The 15,102-nt window shown below is 50.6% G+C and overlaps 1 protein-coding gene across 1 annotated transcript in view; it reads right to left on the bottom strand.

The window, feature by feature from the left end:
- Positions 1-15,102, bottom strand: part of ERCC6 (ERCC excision repair 6, chromatin remodeling factor) — a 248,919-nt gene that overhangs the window by 204,080 nt on the left and 29,737 nt on the right.

Genomic DNA, 15,102 nt, shown 5'->3' on the forward strand with positions numbered 1-15,102 from the left:
TCCTCCTGTCTGTGCCTGCCGCAGCTGTGTGTGGACACATGCGCACAGCGATGACGTCATCACTGTGCGCACCGCTAGTCTCCACACACAGCCGCAGCCGGCAGACAGGACGAGCGATGCTGTAGAGATCGTGGCCGGTGGGTATACTGATTCACTGCACCCCGCGCTGATGATGATGCGTGGGGAGCAGTGAATACAGCCGCACATGATCACTGCAGGCTGTAGTTGCCAGGGGTGATCATGCGGGCCGGCTCTTTACTATGCACGCACCCCCCGCCCATCACCCCGCCCACCTGTCAGCGCCGGCTTCAGCACGGAGAGATGATGGGCGGGAGGATGCACGCATATGAAATGAGCGGGCCCACGTGGTCTGCTGCAGCCTGCTCGTGCCCCCGATGACCCGCGCCACCACAGCACCCTCATTCCCCGCAGCCATGCCCTACATTCAGACTATTCATGCTCATTCAGCTCATGCTCACGTTGCAGTTTTTTTTTTTCGTTTCTGCAGCATTTTAAGCTACAGCGTCACATTGTCAAAATGCATGCGTTCTTCTTCCCCAGCAAAGTCTATGACAATCATGCAAAATCCATGCGCACGATTCTTTTTTAAATGCAGCGTTTTGATTGTCAAAAATGTGACAAAATCTGTGCGTTTAAAAAAGCAGCATGTCAATTCTTTTGGCCTTTTTTGGCAGCGTTCTACACCCATAGAAATCAATGAGTTGTTAAAAAAACGCTACCAAAATGCTAAGCAGTGCGTTTGCACTGCATTTTTGTTGCAATCCGCATGTTTTTTTGACATTACAAACGCAGGTCTTTCGGTCTCTCTCTCTCTCTGTGTCGAGGTCTGTCTCTCCCTGCCACCTCCTCTCATACTCACCAATCACCGGCGCGGCGCTGAACGGCATTCACACTGTGGTGGCTTCTCCTCTTTTGAAAATGCCGGCCACTCATTATTCCATCTCGAATTCCCTGCTTCCCCCGGCCACCGACGCCTATGATTCTTTGAAGTGAGACAGCTGTCACTCAGCATGGGGGCGTGTCTGGCTGCAACCAATCACAGCTGCTGGTGGGCGTGTCTATATCGTGCAGTAAAATAAATACATTTTAAAAAAACGTGCGGTCGCCCCCTTAAATGATACCCAGCCAAGATAAAGCCACACCGCTGTGAGCTGGTATTCTCAGGATGGGGAGCGCCACGTTATGGGGAGTCCCCCATCCTAAAAATATCAGCCAGCAGCTGCCCTGAATAGCCGCATCCATTAGATGCGACAGTCCCGGGACTCTACCCGGCTCATCCCGAATTGCCCTGGTGCATTTGATGTATTTGAAATACAAAACAAAAAAAACACCCTCTCCCACCACTTTATTAACCCCTCAAAAACACCTCCAGGTCTGACGTAATCCACGCAGGGTCCCATGATGCTTTCAGCTCTGCTACATCGGAAGCTGACAGGAGCAGCAGTAGAACACTGCCACTCCTGTGAGCTCCATGCAGCAACTGAAGTGAGTCGCGTGATCAGCTGTGCGGTCACTAAGGTTACTCGCAGCCACCGCTCTCAGGTGGAGGACTGCAGCTGTGGCCGCGAGTAACCTGAGTAAAAGCACAGCTGATCGTGTGGCTCATTACAGTCACTCAGGGGATTTGCGATCACAGGTGAGCCCTTCACGTGTGACCACAAATCAGGCTGCGACACAGAGAGAGAGAGCCGTGCGATGTCAGTGAACTCTGGTAAAGCTCTGACGTCACTGCTGTGGACTCCTCTGTCCTGGCACTGACCTTGGAGGTTCATCTGAGTTCATGACAGCACACAGAGATGGCGCCACAGGATCACAATGAAGTTGGGTGAAGTTCATCAGAGTTCATTCTCATCGCCCGGGTCTGTCTGTGTGTGCGGTCAGCGGGCATGTAGCAGAGCGGAATTGCCGGGGGACCACACTGACAAAAATGCATCCAAAACACATATAAAATGCATGCAAAATGCATCCAAAATACATGAGTTTTGGATGCATTCTTTTTGTCAAAACGCAGTGTCAAGTCTGCCAGAGGTTGCATTTATTTCTGCACTGGCCAGGACGCAACGTGCGCATGAGCCCTAAGACGCACCCCCCACTTTCCCCCAACATTTGGGGGGAAAAAAAAGTGCGTCTTATAGTCCGAAAACTATGGTAGTTACTTAGTATTAATAGAGTCATGGGTTAATATATATGTGGAGTTTGAAAAGTATTAGAGATAAACAATTATATGTGTCTTCGATATAATTTATATATATAAAAATTCTCTTATTCTACTTTTTCCTTCTTTTGCTGTTCCTAGAGTACAAAATATTTGGAAAAACCACATAGAACTATATAAAGAAAAAACAGACCATAGGAGCCAATTCAGATAATGTACGCACACACAGAACATGGCAAACCCTCCTAGTACAGATGGCCGCAGCCCAGGTGCATAATGCTGATGATACAGCCAATCAAACCTCCACACTAGAGGGGAGGAGCAGCTGTTTAGCATAAGACATGCACACTCATAAGGCTTGCATTGGGAGCTTGTCACAGATGAGTGAGTTGCACAGTGTCTGAACTGCAACCTATAAGGGTACTTTCACACATCCGGTTTTTTGCTCTGCGGCACAATACGGCGTTCTGCAGAAAAACCGCAACTGGCTTTTGTAACGCCGATTGCGTTTTTTTTTTGCATAGACTTACATTAGTGCCGTATTGTGCCGCAGGGGCTTGCGTTCGGTCCGGTTTTTGCCGCATGCGGCAGATTTAGCCGATGCCGCGGCTGGATCGAACGTTCCCTGCAACGTTTTTTGCTCCGGCAAAAAACACCGCATCGCGCCGCATCCGGCCGCTGCGGCGCATTTTTCAATGCATCCCTATGGAGGCCGGATGCGGCGCGATGCGGAAAAAAACGCATCCGGTCGCCGCATGCGGTTTTTTCCACTGCGCATGCTCAGTAGCATGCCGCAACCGGAAAAAACCGGACCGGCCGCATGTAAAAACTTATGCAAAGGATGCGGTGTTTTCGCCGCATCCGTTGCATAGTTTTCACAGCCGGATTGAGCCGCAGGGCTCAAACCGGATGTGTGAAAGTAGCCTAAGTGACGCCAGAAACCTAGGTCAGGCAGGCTAAACAGCACTATATAAGTGCATCTCACACGGATACGCGAGATGCCCAGTGTCTGAATTGTGGCCTATAAATGATGCACAACACCAGGTCAGGTGAGTTAGTTAGCACTACAGTATATGAGTGCATATCACATGACAGACTCACCATTTAACCCCCTGAATTCAGAAGGTCCACACAAATCCTGAAAAAAAATAAATAAAATGTGCCATACCTCAAATAGTGAGATATTAGTTGATATTTTGGCCCAAAATATATAAGCTCGCAATCCACGCCATGGATTCTCACACTTGCGAATCCCTACACTCAATTATTTGGAAAAACCACATAGAACTAATATATATATATATATATATATATATATATATATATATATATATATACGAATATATATATACACATACATATATATATATACATACACACATACATACATACATACATACATACATACATACATACATCTATATATATAATTGCCTTATTCTGTCTGTCTGTCTGTCTGTCATGCTCCAAAATTGTGTCCTTACGGTGATACAAAGCTGATTGGCCGCTGGGCTCGCCATGGCCCCGTCCCCCCACGGATTGGCCGCTCGCCCAGGCTGCGCCCCCACACGGATTGGCCAGCCGCTCGCCCAGGCTCCGCCCCCCCCCACAGATTGGCCTCTCGCCCCGGCACCCTGCAGGCATTGGCAATTCGGCCACGCCACGCCCCGCCCCCCCTCACGCAATGCACGCTAGCTCTGGCCCCCCCCCCCCGCGCGCATTCCCCGAACTGACACGGCTGTCACGGAGGTGAGTACTGTACTCCCCCCCCCCCCCCGCGCATTCCCCGAACTGACACGGCTGTCACGGAGGTGAGTACTGTACTCCCCCCCCCCCCCCGCTCGCACGGGAGTGGTGTGGATACGTTGGTAACCATGCTTGCATAGTTACCAGCTGGTTACAAGCGCATCAAGGTCCTGCTGCGGCGGAAGATCCACACGCAGACACATAACAGCACACGCACACACATACACACACATCAGATCACACTCACTCTCACACACACCTCACACACATCGCATCCACACACTCACAGCATCCGGCGATATCCCTTTCTTCTCGGCCTCGATACTGTGCTGTTGTGACCTTCCAGGACCTGACGGAGGATCACATGGCCAGAAGCATGTGGTATCTCCGGATGTTGTGAGTGTGACCGCGTATGTGCGATATCGTCAGTGTCTGTGTGTGTGAGTGTATACGATCGGGTGTGTGTGAGTGTATGCGATCGGGTGTGTGTGAGTGTATGCGATCGGGTGTGTGTGAGTGTATGCGATCGGGTGTGTGTGAGTGTATGCGATCGGGTGTGTGTGAGTGTATGCGATCGGGTGTGTGTGAGTGTATGCGATCGGGTGTGTGTGAGTGTATGCGATCGGGTGTGTGTGAGTGTATGCGATCGGGTGTGTGTGAGTGTATGCGATCGGGTGTGAGTGTCGGCAGAGGAGCACGGCGTGCTGGAGGAGGCTGGGAGCAGAGAGGCTGATCTTGGGGAAGGCTGGGAGGGGGAGGCTGATGCTGGGGGAGACTGGGAGGGGAAGGCTGATGCTGAAGGAGGCTGGGAGACGGAGGCTGGGAGGAAGGAGGCTGGGACGAGAGAGGCTGATCCTAGGGAAGGCTGGGAAGGGGAGGCTGATGCTGAGGGAGGCTGGAAGGAGAGAGGCTGATGCTGCGGGAGGCTGGAAGGAGAGAGGCTGATGCTGGGGAAGGCTGATGCTGAGGGAGGCTGGGAGGGGAAAGCTGATGCTGGGGAAGGCTGGGAGGACGGAGGCTGGGAGGAGAGAGGCTGATCCTGGGGAAGGCTGGGAGAGGGAGGCTGATGCTGGGGGAGGCTGGAAGAAGAGACGCTGATGCTGGGGAAGGCTGATGCTGGGGGAGGCTGGGAGGAGAGAGGCTGATGCTGGGGAAGGCTGGGACGAGAGAGGCTGGGGACAGAGAGGAGAGGCTGATGCTGGGAGGAGAGAGGCTGATGCTGGGGGAGGCTGGGAGGGGGAGGCTGATGCTGGGGGAGGCTGATGCTTGGGGAGGCTAGGACGAGGGAGGCTGATGCTGGTGGAGGCTGATGCTTGGGGAGGCTGATGCTGGGGGAGGTTGGAAGGAGAGAGGCCGATGCTGGTGGAGGCTGATGCTTGGGGAGGCTGATGCTGGGGGAGACTGGGAGGGGAAGGCTGATGCTGAGGGAGGCTGGGAGGGGGAGGCTGGGAGGAAGGAGGCTGGGAGGAGAGAGGCTGATCCTGGGGAAGGCTGGGAAGGGGAGGCTGATGCTGAGAGAGGCTGGAAGGAGAGAGGCTGATGCTGGGGGAGGCTGGAAGGAGAGAGGCTGAGGCTGGGAGGAGAGAGGCTGATGCTGAGGGAGGCTGGGAGGGGAAAGCTGATGCTCGGGAAGGCTGGGAGGACGGAGGCTGGGAGGAGAGAGGCTGATGCTGGGGACAGAGAGGCTGATGCTGGGAGGAGAGAGGCTGATGCTGGGAGGAGAGAGGCTGATGCTGGGAGGAGAGAGGCTGATGCTGGGGGCAGAGAGGCTGATGCTGGTGCAGCATGGAGGATGGTGCACGATGGGGGGTGCGCAGCATGGGGGATGGAGCACGTTTGGGAGTGCGCAGCATGGCGGATGGAGCACGTTTGGGAGTGCGCAGCATGGCAGATGGAGCACGTTTGGGAGTGCGCAGCATGGCGGATGGAGCACGATGGGGGGTGCGCAGCATGGCGGATGGAGCACGATGGGAGGTGCACACCTCCCACAACACACACAACACAACACACACACACTGGGAACCACAAACACCGCCCTACACAGACACCCACACACACAGACAACGCTGCACACACACAACACCCAACACACAAACACCGCGGCATACATAAATATACGCACATATCATGCAACACACACATTGCACAAAACATACCTCCCCCCAAAACACAACACACACACACACAACGCTACAGACACACAGCGCTCAACAAACAACGCAACACACACACAACACCGCTCTCACCCCCGTTACACCCGTGTACAGCTCCTACACAAACACTTGGTAACTACACACAACAACATCTATATATATAACAAAAATCATACATGAACTACACAATACGTAAATTCTAGAATACCCGATGCGTAGAATCGGGCCACCTTCTAGTATATATATATATATATATATATATATATATATATATATATATATATATATATATATATACACACACACATATACATACATACATATATATTTTATATATTATATATACATAAATATATATATATATATATATATATATATATATATATATATATATATATATATATATATATATATATATATTAAATAAATATATATATATATATATATATATATATATATATATATATATATTATATTAAATATATATATTATATTAAATATATATATATATATATATATTATATTAAATAAATATATATTTATTAAATATATATATATTTATATATATTATATATATTATGTTAAATATATATTATATATAACAAAACTGACCATAGGAGCCAATTCAGATGTACGCACACACAGAATAGGATAAACCCTCCTAGTAAAGATGGCTGCAGCCCAGGTGCACGATGCTGATGATGCAGCTGTGACGCCCTGGACTATCCAGGTTATCCCAGGTAGACACAACAACACTACACACCCCCTTCCCAGTTAGGTAACAGCAGTCAAACTAAAAGCCTTGTCACCACCCTCCATGTTTGATGTCCACACCAGGGTGGGTGGAGCCAGGCGGTTGGCTCCACCCACCAAGGAGTTCACAGGCCTGGAGGTGGGAGAACAGAGGAGTTGAAGTCTAGCTCAGGCTCTGGAAGGAGTGAAGTTCAAGTCCAGAAGCAGACATGTGCTCAGGCCTGCCAAAGACTACTCCGGTGGCCGGGTTGGAGCCTAGTCACCATTGGCAAGGAGGCAGAAGTTAGTGGCTGCCTGCAGGAGACCGGAAATACGACCGGTGGAACCGAAAGGGACCAGGACAGGGTAGTGGCCCGCCGGAACCGAACCGGGGAGCCAACTGGATACCGGAACACCAGGCAGGGTAGTCAGACCCCGAACAAGGCTAGAAGCCACCACCATAGTCAAATTAACTGATTGCGGTCTGGACCTCAAGGGTTCATTCCCAACTAAGTCCCGATTGAAGGCAACAGCCCAACCATTCCGGAAAAGTGCCACCGCCAAGGGCCAGAGATTCAAAGGGCCAGCGTCTGCAGGCAAACAAGCTCCTATGGCAGATACACGTCGGGGAGCGGACTACAGGACCCAAGATTCACATACAGAGGTGCAGGAGAAAGGCGGACATTACCAACCTAATCTGGGAGAAGCTGCAGTGTCTTGTGTCAGAGTGAGTACACCAGTGTCATCCGGCACCACGGCTCGCTGCACCGCAACACTACACTACCCCCTGCACCCGGGCCCCGGCCCATCGGACCCCGGGACCAACATCCCCTACCCACGGAGGGGTCAAAACCTAGCTGCGCTACTACATCGCTCCCAGGGGTCCCCACAATCTCACCGCAGCGGTGGTGTCTACAATCCCCACAACCCATGGGTAGCGTCACAAACTATCACTTTAAATCCAAACACCCCAAATGCCCGCGCCAACTCCCTTGCAGAGTGACGTGACCCCCGGGTCCGTGAGAGGCTCGAGCCACCACCCGCAGTACGAGCACGGATCCGAGCAGCTCGGCGGTCGCAGCCGAGCCCGCGGGGCGGTACAAAGCGACACAAACCTCCACACTAAAAGGGGAGGGGCGGCTGTTTAGCATAGGACATGCACACTCATAAGGCTTGCATTGGGAGCCCGTCATATAGATGAGTGAGATGAACAGTGTCTGAACTGTAACCTATAAATCAGGGGTCGGGAACCTATGGCTCGCGAGCCAGATATGGCTCTTTTGATGGCCGTATCTGGCTCGCAGACAGGGCTCCTACCTGTCTATGGGAAGGATCAGGGCCGGCGTCAGCACGCGGCATACCTGGGCAAATGCCGGGGCCCTGGAGAGCCGGGGGGGGCCCACTCGGCCTCGTCAGTTCTGGTGCCCCTTGGCCGGGGCCCCCTCGCCTTAGTTCTGCTGCCCCCGGCCCGAGTTCCGGGGACCGCAGTCCTCGGCAGGAATCTGCAGCGCCGTCCCTTTAAGGCGCGCAGACTTCCTGGTTTGAACTTCATCTGTGGGCGGAGCTACCGACCGGCCTGCTCAGTCCCACAGATGAAGGAGTTGCAGTGGCAGCCAGCGACCCCCAGCACAGCTCTTCTCTCCGGCGCTGTGTGGGCCCCCTCTCCGGCGCTGTGTGGGCCCCCTCTCCGGCGCTGTGTGGGCCCCTTCTCCGGCGCTGTGTGGGCCCCCTCTCCAGCGCTGTGTAGGCCCCCTCTCCACCGTGACCTGAGAGGTATGTGCCCTCCCCGCCCCCCGATTTATGGGCCCTGGGGAGCTGTATGGGCTTCTCCCCCCTTAGGTGTATGCCCTGCCCCCCCGGTGCTGTATGTGCTGGCCCCTGGAGCTGTGTGTGTGGGCCCCACAGAGCTACGTGTGTGTCTGTATGTATGTAGCAGAGCTATGTGTGTATGTATGTAGCAGATTCATGTATGTATGTAGCAGAGCTATGTATGCAGCAGAGCTATGTGTGTATGTATGTAGCAGAGCTATGTGTGTATGTATGTAGCAGAGCTATGTGTGTATGTATGTAGCAGATTCATGTATGTATGTAGCAGAGCTATGTGTGTATGTATGTAGCAGATTCATGTATGTATGTAGCAGAGCTATGTGTATGTATGTATGTAGCAGAGCTATGTGTGTATGTATGTAGCAGAGCTATGTGTGTATGAAGCAGAGCTATGTGTGTATGTAGCAGAGCTATGTGTGTATGTAGCAGAGCTATGTGTGTATGTAGCAGAGCTATGTGTGTATGTATCCAGCAGAGCTGTGTATGTATGTAGCAGAGCTATGTGTGTATGTATCCAGCAGAGCTGTGTGTGTATGTAGCAGAGCTATGTGTGTATGTAGCAGAGCTATGTGTGTATGTATCCAGCAGAGCTGTGTATGTATGTAGCAGAGCTATGTGTGTATGTATCCAGCAGAGCTGTGTGTGTATGTAGCAGAGCTATGTGTGTATGTAGCAGAGCTATGTGTGTATGTATCCAGCAGAGCTGTGTATGTATGTAGCAGAGCTATGTGTGTATGTATCCAGCAGAGCTGTGTGTGTATGTAGCAGAGCTATGTGTGTATGTAGCAGAGCTATGTGTGTATGTAGCAGAGCTATGTGTGTATGTAGCAGAGCTATGTGTGTATGTATCCAGCAGAGCTGTGTATGTATGTAGCAGAGCTATGTGTGTATGTAGCAGAGCTATGTGTGTATGTATCCAGCAGAGCTATGTGTGTATGTATGTATGTATCTAGCAGAGTTGTGTTGTGTGTCTCTGTATGCATGTATGATGTGTATCTATGTATGTCAGTGTATATGACTGTATAGATATGTCAGTTCTATACGTATTTTTGTGAGTTTGTCTTTAAATATGTATATGTATGTGTACGTATGTGTGTGTCTGCGTGTGGATGGGGCCCACCGGGACTCTTCCGCCCAGGGCCCACAAAAACCTGGAGCCGGCCCTGGGAAGGATGCATGCACCGCGCTCCATCAGGCCGCGGTGCACGCTGATATTGGTAGTTCTTTGATGGCCTGATAAGCATTGGCGGCAGTGGTGAGCGGCAGGGAGCATGGACTACATTTCCCATAACTCCCTGCATAGCCGCGCCGTCTGCAAGCACGCACCTGCGTCCCCTAGTGAAGCGGCATCTGCCTCCTCCCTTGTGTCTCCCTTGGACGTTCCAGAAACCCCTGGCTGTGCTGCTGCTTTGAAGGTGAACATTATAACATGGAAATTGTTACACAGCCTCATGGTCAGCAGCAGTGAGCTGCATCAATAAAGGGGCTGTGTAATACAGTGTGTCCCACCAACCCCCCCTTCCCACTTCACCCCTGAAAATAATCCCACATAATCCATTATATAGCCCCCCCCAAAAAAAATAAAAATATGGCCTTAAAAAACATCTGCCACCCATATTACACTCTTGGAGGCTTTAAATTAATCTCTTGTGGGCATAAGAAACTGATTTAAAGGACCACTATCAGGGCAAAAATCTGTTCTGAGCGCTTCTTTACAGCTCTGGAGGTCTCCCAGAGCTGTAATAAAGCGCTCAGGAACGGCGCCCGTGCTATATGTTATTGGGGCGCTAGCCCCTGTTTTTACCTTCTCTGTAAAATAATAAAATAGATAATTGACATGACTGACAATGCGTTGTGTGACATGTCCAATATTCCAGCTTCTTTCTTCTGCGAATGCCTCAAAGCTGGCATTCTCTCAACATCAGGTGGGAAGAATGCCAGCTTCCAGTCATGCGCAGGAAAAAGAAGAAGCCAGACTGCTGGACTGATGTCATGCATCGCAAGTTCACAATGTAAGTTATTTATTTGATTTTTTTACTGCTAATTACCATTGTTTCAGTCCAGTTGTGGCTTTATACAGCAGGGAGGAGCATTCCTTGCTGTACTAAGTGAACATTGGAGCGATTGATCTGTCAATGGCCCTTTAAACATATTGTACGGCTCTCGCGGAATTATATTTCAAAATATGTGGCGTTTACGGCTCTCTTAGCCAAAAAGGTTCCTGACCCCTGCTATAAATGATGCCAGAATCCGTGACGCGGATTGCGAGCTTATATATTTTGGGCTACAATATCAACTAATATCTCACTATTTGAGGTATGGCACATTTCATCTATTTTTGCAGGATGTGTGTGGACCTACTGAATTCAGGTGGTTAAATGGTGAGTCCGTCATATGATATGCTAACTAACCCACCTGACTTATGTTGTGCGTCATTTATAGGCCACAATTCAGACACTGGGCATCTCGCATATCCGTTTGAGATGCACTTATATAGTGCTGTTTAGCCCACCTGACCTAGGTTTCTGGCATCACTTATAGGTTGCATTCAGACACTGTGCATCTCACTCATCTATATGACGGGCTCCCAATGCAAGCCTTATTAGTGTGCATGTTCTATGCTAAACAGCCGCCCCTCCCCTTTAGTGTGGAGGTTTGAGTGGCTGTTCATCAGCATTATGCACCTGGGCTGCGGCCATCTTTGTTAGGAGGGTTTGCCACGTTCTGTGTGTACGTACATCATCTGAATTTTGGCTCCTATGGTCTGTTTTTTTTAAAAAAAAATTAGTGTACAATATACCATTCTATGTGGCTTTTAAATTGAATCTTTTTACAGTTTAGGTCCCTCATGCCCGTTTATTTCTTGCTCATTGCTCCCCTTTGTTCATATATATATTATATACACACATATACATATAAAATCAAAGATACAATGCAACCAATTCACCTTCAGAAATGCTAAACATTATAATTACTATATAGACACTTTGTTAGAATATATTTTAAATATGCATTTGTATGTATATTATATTTGTTTCAAGTTTTTTTTTTTTAAGATTTTCTGTGTTTTCTGCTCACTGAACTTGACATATGTGAAACTCAGTTACCGTATTTTTCGTTTTATAAGGCGCACTGGATTATAAGACGCACCTCAAATTTAGAGCTAAAAAAAAAAAAATGGGGTCCGTCTTATAATCCGGTGTTCTCTTACCGGAGGGGGGCAGCAGTGGTGGTGAAGCGGGGTCACAGGAGGCAGAGGTTGTGCTGACAACCGCGGCGGGTCTGTGGTGACAGCGGCGTCCGTGGTGGGAGCCGCGGCGGGTGACAGGTGGAGCAGGCCGGTGAAGTAAGTGTCTCAAGCCCGCTTTACACATTGCAATTAGTTGTACAATCGCATTTGCGATGTGACACGCCCAGGTTGCATACGGATCTTATGAGATTGCATGTAGGTCGTTCATTTGCTGTCACACGAGCGTTAGTAGTCTATGTTAAATTGATCAATTTTGTGTGCGATCCTTTAGATCACGTGTTCTGTGACGTATGCATTGGGCACCTTTTTTTTTTTTTTTTTTATTTATTGACTTGACAAGCGTGTGTAATGTGTAGGGATGCGTTTTTACTATGTCATCTGCCATTCAGCTCTGCTACATGGCCGCTGACAGCAGACACAGACAGCCATGTAGCAGAGCTGAATGGCAGATGACAGCAGACAGAGCCGCACTGTCAGAATGAACTCGGGTGAACTTCACCCGACTTCATTGTCATGCTGCGGCTCTGTCTGTGTCGCGCCCTGATTAGCGGTCACCAGTGAAGGACTCACCGGTGACCGCTAATCTCCTGAGTAACTGAATTGAGCAGCCCTCTCTCATATACTCACCGATCCCCGATCCCCGGCGCTGCACGGCATTCACACTGCTCCGGCGGCTTTTACTGTTTTGAAAAAGCCGGCCGCCCATTAAACAATCTCGTATTCCCTGCTTTCCCCGCCCACCGGCGCCTATGATTGGTTACAGTGAGACACGCCCCCACGCTGAGTGACTGGTGTCACACTGCACCCAATCACAGCAGCCGGTGGGCGTGTCTATACTGTGTAGTGAAATAAATAATTAAATAATTAAAAAAAACGGCGTGCGGTTCCCCCCAATTTTAAAACCAGCCAGATAAAGCCATACGGCTGAAGGCTGGTATTCTCAGGATGGGGAGCTCCACGTTATGGGGAGCCCCCCAGCCTAACAATATCAGCCAACAGCCGCCCAGAATTGCCGCATACATTAGATGCGACAGTTCTGGGACTGTACCCGGCTCTTCCCGATTTGCCCTGGTGCGTTGGCAAATCGGGGTAATAAGGAGTTATTGGCAGCCCATAGCTGCCAATAAGTCCTAGATTAATCATGTCAGGCGTCTATGAGACACCCTCCATGATTAATCTGTAAATTACAGTAAATAAACACACACACCCGAAAAAATCCTTTATTAGAAATAAAAAACACAAACATATACCCTGGTTAACCACTTTAATCAGCCCCAAAAAGCCCTCCATGTCCGGCGTACTCCAGGATGGTCCAGCGTCGCATCCAGCGCTGCTGCATGGAGGTGACCGGAGCTGCAGCAGACACCGCCGCTCCTGTCACCTCCACGCGGCAAATGAAGACAGCCGCACGATCAGCTGAGCTGTCACTGAGCTTACCCGCTGTCACTGGATCCAGCGGTGGCCGCGGGTAACCTCAGTGACAGCTCAGCTGATTGCGCTACTCACCTCAGTTGCTGCGTGGAGGTGAGAGGAGCGGCGGTGAGTATCGCGATCAGCTGAGCTGTCACTGAGGTTACCCGCGGCCACCGCTGGATCCAGTGACAGCGGGTAAGCTCAGTGACAGCTCAGCTGATCGTGCGGCTGTCTTCATTTGCCACGTGGAGGTGACCGGAGCGGCTGTGTCTGCTGCAGCTCCGGTCACCTCCATGCAGCAGCGCTGGATGCGACGCTGGACCATCCTGGAGTACGCCGGACATGGAGGGCTTTTTGGGGCTGATTAAAGTGGTTAACCAGGGTATATGTTTGTGTTTTTTATTTCTAATAAAGGATTTTTTCGGGTGTGTGTGTTTATTTACTGTAATTTACAGATTAATCATGGAGGGTGTCTCATAGACGCCTGACATGATTAATCTAGGACTTATTGGCAGCTATGGGCTGCCAATAACTCCTTATTACCCCGATTTGCCAACGCACCAGGGCAAATCGGGAAGAGCCGGGTACAGTCCCAGAACTGTCGCATCTAATGTATGCGGCAATTCTGGGCGGCTGTTGGCTGATATTGTTAGGCTGGGGGGCTCCCCATAACGTGGAGCTCCCCATCCTGAGAATACCAGCCTTCAGCCGTATGGCTTTATCTGGCTGGTTTTAAAATTGGGGGGAACCGCACGCCGTTTTTTTTAATTATTTAATTATTTATTTCACTACACAGTATAGACACGCCCACCGGCTGCTGTGATTGGGTGCAGTGTGACACCAGTCACTCAGCGTGGGGGCGTGTCTCACTGTAACCAATCATAGGCGCCGGTGGGCGGGGAAAGCAGGGAATACGAGATTGTTTAATGGGCGGCCGGCTTTTTCAAAACAGTAAAAGCCGCCGGAGCAGTGTGAACGCCGTGCAGCGCCGGGGATCGGGGATCGGTGAGTATATGAGAGAGGGGGATAGACTGACATGGACAGAGAGAGAGGACAGAGAGAGAGGGACAGAGATTAGTGAATGACAGACATTGTGAGGCGCTTCAGAACGCAGCTTTTCAGCTGCGCTCTGAAGCGGACCTTTTTTAAGCTGCGGTGCAGAGCGCAGACCTGCGCACATAGCATCAGACACCAAAATCGTATAAGGGATGTCACACGTTACAATTGACTAGGTTCGTGCAACAAAACGCTCAATTCTAGAGAATGATACGATGTGTTTGCGATCAACGGTTTTGCGTTCAATCCTGATCGCATGTAGATGTCACACGCAGATACCTCACAAACGATGCCGGATGTGCGTCACTTACAACTTGACCCCAACGACGGATTGTGAGATATATTGAAGCGTGTGTAGCGGGCTTTAGTCTGTCCGCGGTCCCGCTTCAAATGATGGAGCCTGTAGCGGCGCATGCGCAGATGGAGCGCTCATCCAAGAGATCCATCTGCGCACGTGCTGACTCTCGGCGCCATCATTTGAAACTGGGACCACGGACACCTGCCGCACAGCCGCCCGGCACGCACGGAGAGCCAGCCGGCACCAACGGGCACCCGGCTGCCAACCCGCACGCACGTACAGAGATGCAGCCGGCACCTACGGGCACCCGGCTGCCCGCCCGCCCATCCGCACATACATAGAGGCAGCCGGCACCAACGGGCACCTGGCTGCCTGCACGCAGCCACAGGCACCCGATCGCCGCACAAACAGCACCACGGTAAGCTGTATTCGGATCTTAAAGACGCACCAC

Source organism: Anomaloglossus baeobatrachus, chromosome 5, assembly GCF_048569485.1.
Source record: "Anomaloglossus baeobatrachus isolate aAnoBae1 chromosome 5, aAnoBae1.hap1, whole genome shotgun sequence".
Classification (NCBI taxonomy): Eukaryota; Metazoa; Chordata; class Amphibia; order Anura; family Aromobatidae; genus Anomaloglossus; species Anomaloglossus baeobatrachus.